Here is a 14901-nt window from a genome sequence, read left to right on the forward strand (position 1 = left end):
CATTATTGTACATTACCACAGGGAGTTAAATTAGTAATATTTTATTTCTAAGAGAATTTCCTTTTCTCCTTTGTACCTAAATGAGAAGTGGGATTGCTTCATCTCCCTTGACAAAAATTTGGAAAGCAGAAAGAGCCTCTGTTAAATAGTTTTCAACTCTGACATCTGCATTTCATTTATTAAGCTACCTTCATAAAGCACTTTCATGAACAAATTGAGTTTTCTCTCTCACTCACTTCTATCCGTTTGCTAATGAATTCCACAAAACTGATTTCTAGCATCTCCCTATACTATGTCACATGGCTGTATTTCTGAGAATATGTTTCTTGTAGCCATTTCTGCAACCCAAGAAGATATTTCTTTGTTCTTTTTTTTTTTTTAAGGTTTTATTTATTTATTTGACAGACAGAGATCACAAGTAGGCAGAGAGGCAGGCAGAGAGAGAGGGGGAAGTAGGCTCCCCTTTGAGCAGAGAGCCTGACGCAAGACTCGATCCCAGGACCCTGGGATCATGACCTGAGCCGAAGGCAGAGGCTTTAACCTGCTGAGCCACCCAGGCACCCACTTTGTTCTTTTAAAGATGTATTTATTTATTTTAGAGAGGAGAGAAAGTGAGGGAAGGAGCCCTAGCGAGCAGGGGGGCGGGGTAGAGGGAGAGGGAGAAACTCCAGCAGACTCCTCCTTCCTGCTGAGCTTTGAGCGCCACTCAGACCCTAAGATCATCACCTGAGCCGAAACAAAGTGTTGGACACTCAACCCACTGAGCCACTCAGGTGTCCCCCAAGACGGTATTTCTGGTAACAGTACTTAGAACCATTGTGAAAGGCAGTAAAGCATAAGTAGCATAAGTAGTCCTACTTTACAAGTAGGACTCTAGAGTCAAAGAAAACATGGTTGAAATCTAATCAACAGTAGTTATCAGTCATGTTACCTTGGGGAGGTCACTGAATCTCTCTGTCTGAGAGTCCTCAACTAAAACAAGGAAAGAGATGGCAACAATACCTACCTTTTCAATTGTTTTAAGGATGAAATGAGAAAATCCACAAGGGTCCCTTAGTCTTGTGCTTAAAATGCTGTATGCAGGGGCACCTGGGTGGCTCAGTGGTTTAAAGCCTCTGCTTTCGGCTCAGGTCATGATCCCAGGGTCCCGGGATCGAGCCCCGCATCGGGTCTCTGCTCTGCGGGGATCCTGCTTCCTCCTCTCTCTCTCTGCCTGCCCCTCTGCCTACTTGTGATCTTTGTCTGTCGAATAAATAAATAAAATCTTAAAAAAAAATGCTGTATGCACACAGTAAACATGAGCTATTTATATTTTTATTATTAACTGGATTCAAATTTCTGTATCTATTTTGCTACCTGGCTTTGTAATGATTCTTAAAATTCTGGTTTCTTGTGACTGCTCACTTAAGTGCTTGCTCTGCTCACCATGATGGTGAGCATTATTGAGCTCTTGGGTTCTGGTATATATAATGCTGATGACTCTTCTCTTCACATTCTTAGAAGGGATTTCTTCTGATCACACGGTGAGGTACCAGCACACGCTATCTGCCCCTATCTGCAGCTCACTGTGGTTGATAGGATGGTGTAAGTTCAACATAACTGAGTCATGATTTTAGGATTTCTTTAGAGGACTTTATCTAATCTTGGTGTATAATCGATTGTGTTCCAAGTAAATGAAGAGCCCTGTAGTCATGTCAGAGGAAGACAAGCCAAGGGGGTGATTTGAAGGGAGAAATGAGGCCTGCAGGCTTATGAGATCTAGGAATAAGCCTATTGAGAGGCCAGAACACCATACAGGGGAGATGAGTCCTTAAAAGATCTAGGGAATAGTTTTAAGACAACCGAATGGGTAGAAGAAGTGTGTCTGTGGGCTCACAGAAGGTGAGAGGGAGGTGTGAGAGGCTACAAAACACAGAGATTAGTAATTTTACCAGACATGCAGGGCTTGGCTTCCCTGATAATCTATATTCTCAGAACTCATTTGAAAAATCGCTGCTTTTAACATTATATCTTATTACCTTTCTGATATTGAAACATAGAAGGTTCCTAGAACAGAGTTCTTTAACTAGGATACATAAAAGAAAATGTCAAAAAGGCTTATTTCCAAAAATAAGGAGTCAAACAGAAAAAGGCGATATAAATTTTTCTAGGTGATAATTGTGTGTTTTAACTTACCCGATCATTCACTCTTCCATGATGTAACCCCATTTTCCCTTTAGCACATTCCATGGCAGTCAATTGTTTTCAGGATATATTCTTTATTAGATTAAAAGTTTCTTGAAAAGAATTACTAGGTCTTATTCTCAGGGTGAAGTCCCCAGAGCCTGAAACATAACAGTAGATACTGAAACAAAACAAACCCTGAAATCATACTTTGAGGTTTAGGTGGAAATTTTTTTTCCTCTTTTTTCCCCAGTAATTCTATACATTTGTCATGCTCATCAAGGTAAGTGTACTCTAACCCCTTCTATCTGTTTCACTCATTCCCCGCACCACCTCCCTTCTGGCAACCACCGGTTGTTCACTCGATAAGAGTCTGGGCTTTCTTGTTTGTTTGTTTATCTCTTCTTCCCTTTATTTTCCCCTTTGTCTTGTTTCTTGAATTCCACATATGAGTGAAATCATTTGGTATTTGCCTGTCTCTGAGGAACTTATTTCACTTAGCATTATACCCTCAAGTTTCATCCATGTTATTGCAAATGGCAAGATTCCATTCTTTTTTACAGCCGAGTAATATTCTATTATGTATATATTCCACATCTTCTTTATCCCGTCATCTATCAATAGACATAGGATGACTATTGTAAATAATTCTGCAATAAACAGAGGGGTTCATATACCTTTTCAAATTAGTGTTTTCATTTTTTTTTCAGTAAATACCCAGTAGCAGAATTACTAGATTTCATGGTATTTCTATTTTTAATTTTTTGTGGAAACTCCATACTGTTTTCCATGATGGCTGTACCAATTTACGTTCCTCCAGTATACAAGCATTTCTTTTCCTCCACAGCTTCACCAACACTTGTGTTTTTTATTCTAGCCATTTTGATAGTTCTCAGGTGATATCTCATTGTGGTTTTGATTTGCATTTCCCTGATGATGAGTGATGTGGAGCATCTTTTTACCTGTCTCTTGGCCATTGGTATATCTTCCTTCTATTTAGGTCCTGTCTATTTAGGTCCTCTGTCCATTTTTAATTGGATTACTGTTTTTTCTTTTTTTCCTACTAAATTGCATTAAGTTCTTTATATATTTTGTTACTAACCCTTTATTGGATATGTCATTTGTAAGTATTTTTTTTCCCATTCAGTAGGTTACTTTTTTTGTTGTTGTTGATCATTTCCTTTGCTGTGCAAAAGATTTTTATGTTGATGTAGTCCCAATAGTTTAATTTTGCTTTTGTACTCCTTGCCAGAGGAGACATATCTAGAGAAACGTATCTATGGCTGACGTCAAAGAAATTGCTACCTTTGTTTTTGTCTAGGAGTTTTATGATTTCAAGTCTCACATTCAGGTCTTTAATCCGTTTTGAGTTCCTTTTTTGTGTACAGTATAAGGAACTGGCCCAGTTTTATTCTTTTGCATGTAACTGTCCAGTTTCCCCACATCATTCCTTGAAGATACTGTCTTTTCCCCACCATATATTTTCAAATCTTTGCCATAGATTAATTGACCATAAGTCACATGGGTTTATTTCTGGACTTTCTATTCTGTTTTGTTGATCTATGTTTCTGTTCTTGTGTCAGTGCCATACTGTTTTGATGACTCTAGCTTTGTAATAACACTTGAAATCTGGGATTCTGATACCTCTAGTTTTGTCCTTCCTTTTTAAGTCTGGGGCTCAAATAGTAGCCCTTAGCAGCTTATAATGACACAGTTCTACAATCTCTTTTTGGAAATACTCTGAGCCTAATATTTTCTGAATTCAAAATATTTTAGATATTAGGAAGGCAAAATGATAGAACATATTCTGGATATTGGATAATATCCCCATTGGCACCTGGGGCAGCATCGCAGAATCAAGCACATTGATTTCAGGAGCAAGAAGTATGATTAAGTATAAATACATACATTCATACATACATACATACATACGTACGTACTACAAAATAATATGTCAGTTTAGGTTACATGTGTCTACCCATTAAGCTAAGTTCAAGTCAGGTTTTATGGTCTAGTGAATTTCAAACTGCTTTTGGATTTCAGACATCTTGGATTTAGGAACTGGAGATAGTGGTTTATAGACTTGGATTAGCTTCTTCACGTCACTTTCTGTTTTCCGTATGTTTTTGTTGTTGTTGCACAATTAGTGTTTCTCAATTATAGTAAAGCCAGTGCTTCTTTCTGAATATAAATAACTTATACCATTCTCTTTATACTCCAGAAATAAAGCACAGAGATGATACAATGTATCTAAAGGAATAGGTTTTAAAGCAATTAATATAAAGTCCTCATATACAAAACAGAAAGAAAAGAAATGCATAATAATTAATATATGTAACAACATGTAAATATTTAGCATCTAACCCACTAAGAAATATAACGAAGTAGTCTTATATTTGTATGTGTGGTTAGAACCACTAGGACTGTGCCAGCTGCCGAGTGTGATTTATCAGCACTGCCCATATCTAGAGTGGTGTTCCCAAGGGCATAACTTACAAATGCTAAACAACGCTTGGAAAATTATATATATGTAAATATATATAATTTATATATTTATATAACATAAATTTATACATATATAATGTAACATAAGTTTGTATTATGTTAATATTATATGTATATTTATATTATATTATATATAAATTTATAAATGTATGTCCTATATATAGCTAATATACTTATAAATTTAGTGACTGTGGTTTTTCTGAAAACTCTGGTATTTCATAAATTTCATAAATCAGTTAAGAAGAACTTGGCAATTGTATGTAAAATGTAAAATGTTCTAAGGCCAGAAAATCAGAAGCCGGCTTTCCCTCTAACACGAGGGGCAGGATATTGGAAATCCTGTGGCCCGCCAACCATGCTGCACCCTGCAGGACCCCTCTGTCCTTCACACCCCCAGACAGCTCGCATCCCTGGCTCTTTGCACTAATGTCAGCAGCGCTCCACTAATCATGTTGACAACAAAAGCTGCCCCCACACATTTGCCAAATGCCCTCCGCCTCCCCTGAGAACCATTGACCCATCTCATCCCCGAGACCACCCAGTCAACTGATCTTCTTATTCTCGCTTCGTAGATGAAGCCTCTGAGGAAGGCAGAAACTGATCAGACCCTTATTACCGACTCGTAAAGCAGGACTCTACCCGACAGTCGTGCTCACTTCTAGTTCAGCTATCTCTCCCCTGTACTGGGCAAGACTTAGGAGTCTATAATCTTACTTGTTCCTTCTCATTTTCACATGCTTGTGAGCTAACTCTGTCGCCTGGTGCTTTCTCTCCTCTTCCTGCTAGCACTGAAGTCCTCATGTTTTTTAGGTGCAAGAGGAGTTGGTTCCTGACCGTTGGTTACAAGGAGAGCGAGAATTATTTACATTTTTGAGGGGTCGTCCTATTCTTGCAGCTCCGCTGCCTGCTGTTTGAAAATGAATGACATAGCAATTAGGTTGCCACCTAAAAATAAAACAAAAAAGCCGTGTCTATCAACAGTAGACTGAATGGTTGTATTAATTCTCTATTCCAGTACAACAAATCACCCCTAACCCTCAGTATCTTAAAACAATGGACATTTTTTATTTCAGGGCACCTGGGTGGCTCAGATGGTTAAGCGTCTGCCTTCAGCTCAGGTCATGAACCCGGGGTCCTGGGATAGAATCTCGCTCCCGTCGGGCTCCCTGCTCAGCGGGAAACCTGCTTCTCCCTCTCCCTCTCCTGCTCCCCTGCTTGTGCGCTTGTTCTCTCTGTCAAATAAATAAAGGAAATCTTTAAAAAAAAATAATAAATTTCCGGGGGTCAGGAATCCAGGAGAGACTCAGCTGGGTAGTTCTGGCTTAGGGTCTCCTCATAAGATTTCGTCAGGATATAGGCTAGAGCTGCATCATTTCAAGTAAGCAGGCCTGGAGAATTCACTTCCAAGTTCATTCCTATCGTTGTTGGCAAAAGCTCAGGTCCTCACCATGTAGGCTTCTCTTGATTATGACAGGATGGTGGGCTTCCTCAGAACAAATAATCTGAAGAGAGAGAAAGAGCAAGAGAGAGATGGAATATAGGACGTCATTTTTGCCTTTTATGCCCTTGTCTCCAAGTAACAAACCATCACTTCTGCCTTATTGTATTTGTTAGAACAGAGTCAGCCATTCCAGCCCATACTCAGGTGAGAGGCATTAAAATGTATTTCTTGAAAGAAGGATTAGTAGAAATCGTGGACATATTTTTTTATGTATTTTTAAATTTTTATTTTATTTTTTTAAGATTTTATTCATTTATTTTATTCATTCATTTATTCATTTATGTGACAGACAGAGATCACAAGTAGGCAGAGAAGCAGGCAGAGAGAGAGGAGGAAGCAGGCTCCCCGCTGAGCAGATAGCCCGATGCAGGCCTCGATCCCAGGACCCTGAGATCATGACCTGAGCCGAAGGCAGAGGCCTAACCCACTGAGCCAGCCGGGCACCCCATATATATATATATATATACACACACACATATATATATATGTGTATATACACACATATACACATATATATATGTATATACATATATATATAAAAAATAATTTTTTTTTAAACCAACAGAGTGATCATTCCTGTTTTGAGAATCGTGTCTGTTATTTTGTTTCAGTAGGGAAACAGTTCCACTCTTGATGCCCGCCCTCCCCAAGGATCTCTTAGTCTCTTTCCTAGTTTTGGGCACCCATCCTTCAGCTTCTATTTCACTGCTAAAGGTGACCTCTTGCCATATTTAGAGGTTTGCACTTGGCCACTGAAATGTCTTACACATATGGAAAGCCAGAATAGTGGGTGAAGTCTCTCCATGTCCCAAATACACACACACACACACACACACACACACACAATCTATAGCCAGCGGCTGACTGGGATAAAGGTAAAAAAAACCCAGCTGCTTTACTCTGCGGCAGAGAATAACCTCTAAGAAGTACTTTCCTTCCCACTATGCCCTCTGAGATCAGGCAAAATCTGGGACTTCGTCTACAATAGCACTTGGCTTGGCTCTTTTCTGTTCCCCATTCTGCTTCCCTCTATTCTGGACTACTTTGTCCAGAGAGATTGTCTTTCATAAATTACTTGCAAGGATTCCAGGTTTCCTTTTGATTCACAAACAGAGCCCATAATATTTTCTTTGCCTGAATCTTTGCAAAAATTTTAAACTCTCTATTTGTGTTATGGATGATACTTTATTCAAAGCTATATTATTTGCAAAAAAAAAAAAAAGAAAATAAACAGATTCAAGCTAGCTCAAGTGAAGTGTTATTTAGTCATATGATTTCACAGATATTTGTTGGAAGGATATTTAATATCGGCCTGGAATACTGGGGACTTAACATGGAAAAGAGACTTTCCATGTCTCAGGGGACATATGAGCTCTCCCATCACTGTCTTTCTTTCTTTCTTTTTTTTTTTTTTTTTCATCACTGTCTTTCTTGGTAGAACGATGCCTTGTTTTCTTTTCTCAATGACCTTCCAGCTTATTTTTCTTAAGCATGGTTCAATGCAGCTGTTTGTGCCTCTCTCCATTTTCATGAACTCTGTTCCATTACCCATCATCAGTTCCTATTTCTTTCTTTGTTTCGTGTTTCAAATTAAGCAAAATTTAAAAAAATGTAAAAAAAAAAACCCAAAAAACCCAAAACCAAAAGCCAAACGAACAAACCCAAAAACAAAAACAAAAACAAAAAACCCTGACTGGGCTAGATACCCCTTCCTTGGCCCAGGCTGAGTGTGCTCGATCCTTTGCCTGCAGCCTACTCAGCAGTCTGTGGCTTGTGCACTGGCAGCTCTGCAGAGGAGATGTGGACAGGACTGACCTCTTAGAAGGTTAGTTTGAGTGAGATCTCCTCGAGTGGGGAAATACGGAACTGTGGCCAGTAACGTTAGTGACAGTTCTGGTAGAAATCGAGGAAATAGTTTACAAAATCCAAATTATTTCTGTATTGTATTTTAGAAGTCATCACATGTATATACCGGTTAGCCTTAAGTGAAGTTCTCTAAAGCCAGGGGCTGGAGTTTACAGTAGTCACGCAAGATGTCCAAAGTCGACTTACACACTCATCATACTCTAAGAACACACTTGAGTTAAAGCCCTATACGTCAAAACCTGTTTTACTGATCCAGGTTGGAAGGTATCTCTAATGTAAAATAGGCTCTTTGGTGCTCACTCCTTTAAAACATACTGATGCATATGTTTGCCCCGTGAAAATGGAAAGCAACATGTTTGTTTAAAATACTTTGTAATTCCCCTTCCCCCCATTTTAGGATGGCACTTCAAGGAGTAAGTGCAGCATACTCTCTGGTACAAAAGCCATGAACAGGACTCACTATATCAATATTTTGCTCTATGGCACCAGCATTAACATATCACGGCTGTAAAAACAATACTCAATCATGGTGCCAGAGTTTCGGTGATGTCTTCAATGCAGTGGCTGAGGTTTCAATGATTATAAACACAAAGAGGTTCCCTTGAATGCTGTCTGGAAAGGTAGAGCTTCCACGGACTTGCCTTCTGCATTCTTCTTACTGGGGAGGAGAAAAAGAGAAGCAAGGAAATGAACCACTTCTGTGCATACATCTAACGCGTTCCACCTGTGTTTGGTGTGGGCAGGCCAATATCTGTTCAGCGATCTCCTGGAGGCTGGGTGTCAGTTGCGGTTCTACCTTGCAAACCACAGAATCCTTCCTGACTAGTGTTAAAAAAAAAAAAAAGAAGAAAAGAAAAGAAAGAAAGAAAAAGAAAAAAAAAGAATGGAGTTAAAGAATATTAGGCTAACCTCCGCAAGACACAACGAGTCATATTCTATTCTCTGCCGGCTCTCCTCGTCATCTTTCCTCTCTGCGGTTAGTCTGTGGAGGGTGTTACCAATTAACAACAAGAAAAGTGTCTTTTTGAGTTATCAACTATGATACTTCTTTTAATTGAATTTGAGATATTAGAGTAACTGTTGGATGCAAATCCAAGGGGAAACTGTTCAAAGCAGCCTCTCTGCAAACATGATGCTCTATTTTACCCATTTATTTTTGCCACATATTTTTTGGATAGTATCCAGATAACTGCTATCTTAAATATGGTGTAACTTCCAAATTTGTTATGTTTTACTGGATTATTTTAAAGTGAATATTTCCAACATATAATTCTTGTTACCTCTTATCTTTTCCATGAACATTTTAATGTTTCTTTTGTCTTATAAAGTCTTATAAAATGAAACAAAAATAAAAAAATGTGGAAAAATAAGAGTAAGATTTTATCTACTTCAATCATAAGTCATTGTCAATTTTCAATTTCTCTCTTTCTTTAGTTTGGCCAGCCTTCCTTCCTTCCTTCCACAGCCAATCAGTTTGATTCAGCTTGTCTTGTCTACCTTTGCACGTAAAAACACGTTATTTTGTAATAATTTTACATTCTCAGGAGGTAGCAAAGATAGTAGAAACAGGTCCCCTATACACATCACCTAGTTTCTCTCAATGCTTGATCTTATATCACTGTAGTTTGATACGAAACCAGGAAATTGGCATTGGCGCAATGTGTGTATGCGGTTGGATGTGATTTTATCACATGTGGAGATTTCTGTAACATTATTGCAGTCAAGATAGAGAACTATTCCATCTCCTAAGAGCTCCTTCATGCTACCCTTTTACATTAACCCTAGTACCTCCTCTCCACCATCTCGCTAAACCCTGGCAACAAAAATCTGCTCTCCGTTTCTATTATTTTGACATTTGGAGATATATAGTGGCTCAGAATGTATTTCTTTGTATAGCTTTTTTAGTGGTTGCTGTAGGGGTTTTTGGTTCAACTTATCAGCATCTATTGCTATCCACATTTTATCAGTTCAAGTTGAGGGTAAAAAGTTACCTGTCTTTACATCCCTTTACTTCCCCCTTTTATAATAAATTGTCTTAAGTATTCTGTCCACATACAGTGAGAACCACACTAGATAGTGTGATAATTTTTGTTTCAGCCATCAAATATAATTTAGAAAACTCAAGAGAAACTTCTGGTAGGTACCCAGATTTTCACTTTTTCCATTGTTCTTTCTTTTTTCCTGCTGTTCCAAGATTCTTTTTTCCATCATTTTATTTCCCGTTAAAAAATTTCCTTAAGGCACTCTTTTCAAGTAGGTGTGTTGGTAATGGTTTTAGTTTAAGTCCTCAGTTTCCCTTTATCTGAGGAAGGAGCCTTCCTTGTATTCTTAAGGATATTTTCACTGAATATAAAATTCTGCATGAACAGTACTTTTCTTTCGGCTCTTGAAAAATACTAGACCACTTTTTTTTTCTGGTTTCCATGCATGCACATGAGAAATCTGCTATCGTTCAATTGTTTTTGTCCTCTATGTGATGTGCCATTTCTATTTTCAAGATTTTTTCTTTGTTTTTAAATTTTCAGAGGTTTGATTATGATGTGTCTTGGTATGGATTTCTTTGAATTTATCTTGTTTAGTGTTTGCTCATTTCCGGAATCTGTAGGCTTATGTCTTTTGCCAATTGGGAAAACTTTCAGCCATTTTTTATTTGAGTAACTTTTAGCTGCACCCTCTTTCTCCTCTGCCTCTGGGACTCCGATGACATAAAAAGTAGATGTGTTGTTATATTCTCCCATGTCCCTGTTTGTTTGTCTGTTTGTTTTCTCAATCCATTTGATTTCTTAGTTGCGCAGATTGGATAATTTCTATTGTTTCATTGAGGGTTTTTATTTGAGGTTTTGTATTTTTCAATTCTAAAAATTTCAGTTTGGTTCTTCCTCGTACCTTCTATTTCTTTGTTAAAATATGCTATTCAAAAATTCATTTTAAGTATGTTCATAATTGCTTGTGGACATGTTTTTTTATGAAGGCTCCTGGAAATCCTTGTCAGATAATTCTAACATCTGTGCTATCTGGATATTAGTGTCTATTGATTGTCTTTTCTCATTCAGTTGAGATCTTCCTGGTTTTTAATAAAATGAGTGTTTCTTTAATTTAAATATGGACCATTTTAGCATGATGGCATGAGACTCTGAATCTTATTTAAATCACTTATTTTTACAGACCTCACTTGATACCTCTTTGGCAAAGGAAGGAGCACTGCTTCATTACTGTCAGGTGGGAGTGGAAGTCTATGTTCACCACCTGGCTGCCGTTGATAAGGGAAGCAGGGGCTCCTTGTTACTATCGGGTGGAGATAGACTTCAGGTTTCCTAAAAGGCCTCCATTTGTAACACTCTAACAAGGAGGGAGGGAGTGCCTTATTACTGCCTTCACATGGTCTCTTAACACTATGGAGAAATGGAGAATGGTTCTAATACTTCTGAGTTGTGATGTAAGGCCTGACTTTCCACTAAGCCTCCTGTCCACTGTCCTAGCAAGGATGAAGAAATGTGTGCTTTCTTCATTACTACTGGCTGGGGTGGAAATCCAGGCATAGACTTTTTTTTTTTTTTTTTTTTTTTTTTTGGGTACAATCAACTGTGCTTATTTAGTATCCTGATTCTGTCTAAATTAGCCTTACAAATGGAGCATGCAAGATGTAGTCTTTCAAAAACTACGCCAAAAGTAAGTTGGCACTGATATGATGAGCGTGATGTTAGCACCTGGACAACCAGGGCCATGAGAAATATAGAAGAAACAAACGGAAAGACTTGTAACAGTATTAACCTGTCTTTGGAGAACCTGACTTCATGATTCATTTTCAGACCATTGTTTCTAGTATTCATGTAAGCCTTTATGGAACAAATTAATACATTTACATTTTACTTTTACTACCAGAGTAGAGTCGTCTTTGAGGTAAGTTAGATTTTTAATTTTCTAGCAAAGTGAGTCTATTTCCTTTTATTAATGCTATAGTAAGCTGTTTAACAGAGACTAAGCTCCCAGGAGATCTTCTGATAAAATGCACACATGGAAAAAGAAAGAAATATAACTTTTTTGTTGGGGGTAATAAAAGTAGGAGAATATCAATAATTTGTTTTTTTAAAAGATTTTATTTATTAGAGAGAGAGAGAACAAGAGAGAGCCGAGAGCACAAGTGGTGGTGGAGGAGGAGCAGAGGGAGAGGGAGAAGCAGGCTCCCCACTGAGCAGGGAGCCTGATGCAGGGCTCAATCCCAGGACCCCGAGATCATGTCCTGAGCTGAAGGCAGATGCTTAACCGACTGAGCCACCCAGGCACCCTCCAATAGTTTGTGTTTCAAAAAGTATTTTAGTAAGAAATTTGTTTCACTTGTTACATGATTCCATTAAAATATGGTTGCCAAATTCTTTAGTGAATTAGTATAAAATCCTAACTAAATATTACATACCACTTATTCAATGAATGCACAGTGATGTCCTATATAGGCAAAGCATTATGTTAGATACGGTATGGGGTAGGGACAGAGACATACAGAAAATGACCCACACTTTCTACACTGCTCTCAAAAAAATGCTAAATCTAGTTCAAGGGGCAAGATACACATTCTTGAAAATGATGGTAAAAGTAACTTTTTAAAATTTCAAATGAATTCTAACAGACAAATGCTAGAACATCTGCTGGATGAAATAGGAAGGTCAGAGGAAACTGAATTGATTGGGAGATCAGAGTAGCAGCATAAATGGAAAACGTGAGCAAAGTTGAAGAAGTGGTAAAGCATAAAGCACTACGGGTCCAAACACTGGGCCATGAAGAGTGAAGGGTACTACTGCATGGGTAATGGAAATCCAGAAGGAAGGAGCGCTTTAAAAAGAGATGTTCTATAGAACGATGGAAGAGAGGGAAGAGAGACTTGCAGTCAGATTTCATACCTTGAAAGCTTTGGAGATTTACTGGAAGAGTTTCTACATTATCTTAAGATCACAAGAAAGCCTGACAGGCTTTGATAAAAAACAAATTTATGATCCAAGTGTTATTTTAGGAGGTTATAGTCTGCGGGAGTGTTATTCTATCTATTGGGAAAGTGGAAGACAGAGCAATTAAAGATTAAGGTGGCAGAATCAGTTTTGAACCCATCAAGCCTAGTGATCCCAGTAGAAATTAAAGGGAAATGTGATTATGAAAGAACTGGCAAAGATCTTGGTTCCTGACTGTATGCAGGCAGGAAAGGTAAAAGGAGTAGAGGGATGGAAGGGCCAGGGATCAGGAAGAATCAACAAGGACTCTAAGCGTCATTTGTTGTTATTGTTGGAAACAAATTTGTAAACTGTTTAAAATGTTTGATGAAAAAACAGGTCACATTTTTAGAACACTTATCCAAGATATTGTCAGAGGAAAGAAGTAGAGAAATAAAGTGATCATAAGAGACAGTGAAGGTCAGTAAATATGTTTGTTGGTCAAGTGGAGGTGGTCAAATAAAGCAGAGAAGAGGGAGTTATTTAATGGGGATAATTGAACACAAGGGATAGACACCATGGAGTGAGGAGAAAATCAAAAGATATAGGAACAACATCCGACATGGATGGATAGGATAGGGAGCAAAGATGGGCATCGGAAAAGAAACATGTAAACTTTTCCTCCAAGGTGGAAGAGAATAAAGAGAAGATGGGTGTGGAGACATATTTTGAGAAGTGGTTTGTGTAATGGTCAGTATCACAGATTTGGGGCTTGAGTTCACTTTCCTTCTGACTAGCTCTATAGCGTTAGGAAAACACTTACCTTTCTAAATTTCAGAGCTTCCCCAAACTGAAGATACTAATAATACCTCTCTGGTTGGGTTACTGTAGGGAATACTGAGGTAAATTACATAGAACATTAGCACAATACCTGGCACATTGCAATCTAATAAATGATAATATTGTTGTTATTTCAGATGGTTCCTTTTGAGGTGGAGATGGGCTCTTGAAACTTTGTGCTAGTATATAGATAATTTGGCTATTCAGCCAATTTGTTTTCTTTCTTTCTTTCTTTTTTTAATTTAATTTAATTTTATTTCTTTTCAGTGTTCCAAAATTCATTGTTTATGCACCACACCCAGTGCTCCATACAATACGTGCCCTCCTTAATATTCACCACCAGACTCACCCAACCCCCACCCCCTTCCCTTCCAAACCCTCAGTTTGTTTCTCAGGGTCCAGAGTCTCTCATGGTTTGTCTCCCCCTCTGATTTCCCCTAACTCACTTCTCCTCTCCATCTCCCCATGTCCTCCATGTTATTCTTCATGCTCTACAAGTAAGTAAAACCATATGATAATTGACCCTCTCTGCTTGACTTAATTCACTCAACATAATCTCTTCCAGTCCCATCCGTGTTGAAACAAAAGGTGGGTATTCATCCTTTCTGATGGAGGCATAATACTCCATTGTATATATGGACCATATCTTCTTTATCCATTCGTCTGTTGAAGGGCATCTTGGTTCTTTCTACAGTTTGGCTATTGTGGCCATTGCTGCTATGAACATTGGGGTACAGATAGCCCTTATTTTCACTACATCAGTATCTTTGGGGTAAACACCCAGTAGTGCAATTGCAGGGTCATAGGGAAGCTCTATTTTTAATTTTTTGAGGAATGTCCACACTGTTTTCCAAAGTGGCTGCCCCAACTTGCATTCCCACCAACAGTGTAGGAGGGTTCCCCCTTTTCCACATCCTTTCCAACACTTCTTGTTTACTGTCTTATTAATTTTGGCCATTCTGACTGGTGTAAGGTGGTATCTCAGTGTGGTTTCCTTTGCCCTCAGGGCTCTACTCAGAAAGTTAATCCACCCAGAGAACATTTGCATTTTAATAAGGGCCTTCAAGCCTAGGGGGAGAGGATGGAAGAGAGAAGGAGCTTTTGTGC

This window comes from Martes martes (assembly GCF_963455335.1).
Source record: "Martes martes genome assembly, chromosome: 2".
In the NCBI taxonomy this organism is placed as follows: domain Eukaryota; kingdom Metazoa; phylum Chordata; class Mammalia; order Carnivora; family Mustelidae; genus Martes; species Martes martes.